Source organism: Gracilinanus agilis, chromosome 4 (assembly GCF_016433145.1).
Source record: "Gracilinanus agilis isolate LMUSP501 chromosome 4, AgileGrace, whole genome shotgun sequence".
NCBI classification, from domain to species: domain Eukaryota; kingdom Metazoa; phylum Chordata; class Mammalia; order Didelphimorphia; family Didelphidae; genus Gracilinanus; species Gracilinanus agilis.
In genome coordinates, this window is record NC_058133.1 from 258,868,243 (window position 1) to 258,872,749 (window position 4,507).

Sequence of the window (4,507 nt, forward strand, 5' to 3'; positions counted from 1 at the left end):
CTGTGGACAAATGGCAGCTTTAGCCCTATTTCAGACTGCCAAGGGGGCAGTCAGTTGTTTTTGATTTGTCACTCACTAGCACATGTGAGTCATAGACCTCCCCCCTTACCACTTAATTCTAAGTGGGGTTGGGTATACATATTCCTGGTGGCTAAAGTCTAAATAATAAATAGGGGTGAACTAGTTCCATCTTCACACTTTGCTTAATTATTCTGTCTGATTCCAGAAGAAGGAATTTAAAAAGAACCATTGCACAGTGCCAAAGAAGCACAAAGCTAACCTGCATAGTGCCTATCAAGCACAAGGTCAAAGAAACCAAACCAATCCTAATGGGATTAATATAATTTTCAGCCAAGACAAGAGGACTTGAACTTGTTTGGGGTTTAAGGTTGTGGCTGTTTTGACATATGTCAAAGGCAGGTCTTCCTCCAAATCACATTCTAACAAGGACCTTTAGCTGCCATCCTGGCTCCCATTTGCTCCTATAATCTAGTCCCTTTTCTTTCTTTCATAGTGTGGCGAACTTTCTATAATCCTGGCTACTGATTGGGTAAGTGCACACAATTACTTAAATCACTTTAATTGGGTCCTGATTCAAGGACCTGCTATAGTTCTGTTTTTTCTTTACTTAGATTTTTTTAGACATAAGACTTTGACATTTTATATTTCACAAGTTATTTTTTCTCTTTTATGTGGATTTTTTTTGTTTTTAATTTTTTTTACAATTGATTCATATACCTTATATAACTCAGCCATGTATTCCTGAGTGATCCCTGTTTTTTTATCATTCTCCTCAGGGGGGACTATGCTATTGTTGTCAACTTTAATTTGCATTTGAGTAATTTTAGGATAAGGAACTTGCTACCTCTCAGAATCTAGAAGATGAACCTGTTTGGAGAAGACACCATGAAGATGCCTGCAGAAATCACACGCTGTACCAGAAGATCCAGATTGGACTTGGGATGTGAAATTGAACTATTGGGGGGGTGGGGTTGAAAGCATTTATTTTGAATGCATACTTTTATGCCAAAGGGGACTGCCCCCAAATTGGTTTTTTGTCAATGTAGCAATCATTAATCTTGTTCTCTTTTCCTTTTATCCACAAATTACTGCAATTTATAAGTTAGTTATGTTTTCGTGATCCATTGGAGAGACTGGTCTCCCAAAGGATCTCAGAGGGGTATGTATAAAAGGAGATTTTGAACCTTGGACTTCATCCCCCATAAGTCCCTTAGTATTTCCCAAAATTCCCTTTAATCTCTCCTGCACCTCCACATTTGCATGGTCATTGTTTTATAAGTTCTGTAGCTCCTCCCTCTTTCTCTCTTCTCCATAAGCATGGGTCAAGTTAGTTTAGCACCATTTCACTCTAGTTTTATTTGTTAGTTTATTATTAATAAAATATTATAAAAATATATAATATAATATTTAGTTCTTTGAATATTAATTCTAATCTCTACAGGTTCCAGTAAGTTCCTGTAGTTCCATTTCCTTCTCTTCGATCCCTTATAACTTCAAGGTTCTATAAACTCGAGAGTTTATAGATTTCCCGCCTCCTATGCCTGTGTAGAGTGGCTCCAGCTGGGCATGTTTCATTCTGCAGTTTCATTACCTCTGTAGGAATTGCAGCATGTTGGGTTTCTCCAAGTCCTGCTGGTTCTCAAAGATGCTGTGCTATCTGGGCTATTCTCATCTCACCACAATGAAATATGTTCTCCAGTTTTCCTTTGTTTTGAGGTGACTTATGTAAGAAGGAAAATTTAGGTATTTATAGATATATATTAAATATGTGGCCGCCAGGAATCAACAATTTAGGTTGATTCCGTAATTAAATCAGACCCAAGTCAGCATCGGGTTGAAGAGTTTATTTACAGTCTGGTAGGTAATAAGTAGGAATAAAGAGAAAAAGGAGAGGCTAGTCCAGGCCAAAGGCCTGGACGGAGAGAGAAGAAGGTTACAAAGCTTAATAAATGAAGCTGTAAGCCACAAGGCCCAACAGCCAGATAGGCAGAGTTTAGAATTGGCCCAGCTAGGCCAAGGAAGTCAGCCTAACTTACCCACGTGACAATATAGAGTGTAAGTGTTCTGTGGTCTCAGGAGATGCTTCTTCTTCCAGTTAGAGACGGCAACTGCCCCCACAGGAAGTTCACTAACTTACTTAAAGAGATCGTGTCTTTCATCACTTCCTGTGGTCCATCTCTAATTCAAATGGACAAATGGCAGTTTCTACATTGATTTGGACTGCCCAAAGGGGAGTCCCTTATTCTTGATTTGTTACTTATTGTCACGTGTGGGTAACTCGTCTCCCCTCCCTACTAAGGGAGGTTAGGGTGACATCATTAGCACGCCTGGGTTGAGTAGAATTTTGACTATTAATGGGCTGGAGCTAATTCTATTTACACACTTATTCTCTCTCTCTCTCTCTCTCTCTCTCTCTCTCTCTCTCTCTCTCTCTCTCTCTCTGTGTGTGTGTGTGTGTGTGTGTGTGTGTGTGTATCAAGGAAGCAGAGTATCCTTTACTCCACCATCTTATGTCCCAGTAACTCCAGGACTGGTTTCTGTGAACTCTGCATCCTGAAGCTATTCCTCCTCATCCCTCAGCCAAATCAACATGATTTCAGCGTGGTAAAAGTCCTGAGTGTGGCATCTCAGTATCATCTCCCCATCAGGACAAGATCAGACTATAGTATAAAAAACAGAGGGGTTTCTAGAGCTTTCTCCTTGTGCACATAGACTTTTAGGCCAAGATCCCTCCAGGGACACAAAGACAGACAGAAAACAAGAGGAGGACCCAAAACCTAAGTGTGTAAAGACACAAGGACAACGGCCTTAGGTTCTAGGATTCCAGAACCAGACCTAAAACTGGAGCAAAATGTTGGGGGAGGGAGGGGCCATAGAGAGTAAAGTAAAACTCCAGTCATGCTGACTGCACACACTGGTAGCTGAGGTCTCAAGAGCCTGAATTGAGGATGGGAAAAGCCAAAGCAAATGGAGTAGACAGAAGTAATGGGTCCAACCAGTACCTACTCTTAGTAACATCTCATTGAAATTCTCCACATACTCTTGGAACTGTAACTAGAACTCTTCCTCCAGAAAGAATTTCCATCTCTCCATTATATTCTTAGCCCCATACCACTTGCCCTTGGAGTTTAGAGCTGCAGGATCCACTGCAGTCCATGTGTAGGTCTCCATGACCAAGACAATGTAGTTATGCATGTCATAGATGGGCTAACAGAACCCAAGACTGAAGCTCCCATCCAAGAAAGGATCTCAATCATATCTCTCTTGTTCCATGCTTATCCCTGCTCCCATCCATCAGGTTCAGCTTAGCCAGATGCACCTCCCACCCCTCTCAGGACTTTGCACAATAGAACTACTCCTTTCACTCTTCCATTTGACTGGACGTCTTGCCTCCAGACTCCAGCCTAGGTCCCTTCTCCAGTTCATGGGTAGGTCTTAGAAGTGACCTTTAAGAGATCTTCCCCTCTCTGCCCTTCTTTATGCAGAGGGCAAGCAGTCTCAGGGTGGGTAGGACTGTTAATGCTGAATGGGGGACTCTTGCTTCATTCACTGTCCTTCACTCTGGTTGTTGTAGCCCCACAGGCTCTGTGAGTCCACTGGGTCAATCCATGTGCCCAGGACTCCATGCTCTGGCTCACATTATCACTGACAAAATTCACCAACAGCATAGTCCACAGAGTCAATCTCTGTGAACTGTGGCTTCCCAGACCCTCTGGAGTTAGAGCAGTATGGACATATCTTGTGGAGTGAGATCATGAGACATTAGTCACACTGGCTCAGGACAGAGAATTATGCTAGGCAATGAATGTGCACTCCAACCATGGCACAACAAACCCAAATCAGCATTAGATGACCTTCTCATCCTCAACCCTGTAGACTCTTCACTATTGCTATGATTCTGAACAAACCTTATGGTCTCCCCTCCCTCTGTTCCACTATGACCTCTTGTCCTCTCCAATGATAATAAAATTCTCATTTATAGGATTTTAGATTTGCAATCTGTTTTCTTCAAACACCCTGTGAGGTCTGTCTGTTTTGAATTCAGGGAAGTGCTATTTGAAAGTGTCTAGCAGACTTACTATGGACACAAGGGGGCTATGAGGCTACATTTTCCATGATTCCAATGGGTTTCCGGTTGGGCGTGGGGACGTCAAACGTCCCCATGCATAGGGCAGCTTAAATTCGGAGGAGGGCCTAGAGAAAGGCCTCTTGGTTTCCTGAGTGGCTGGCTGGCATATGAGAGAGAGAGGATGGGCACTGGCAGTAAATTTAAAAGATAGTCAAGCACGGTCATAGATATATTTCACCAACAAGGCCATGGCTATTAAAACATTAATTTCTCTTATTTTATCAGTCTTTATCATTTTTAATTGTAACAGGTCCAAAGAGTCCCTCTCCAGTATTATATAGTTCTTCCTCTTCTCTTCTTGAAAGCCCCAGGCCTCACAACAAACGTTCCCCATCTGTCTGTCTATCTATCCCCAAC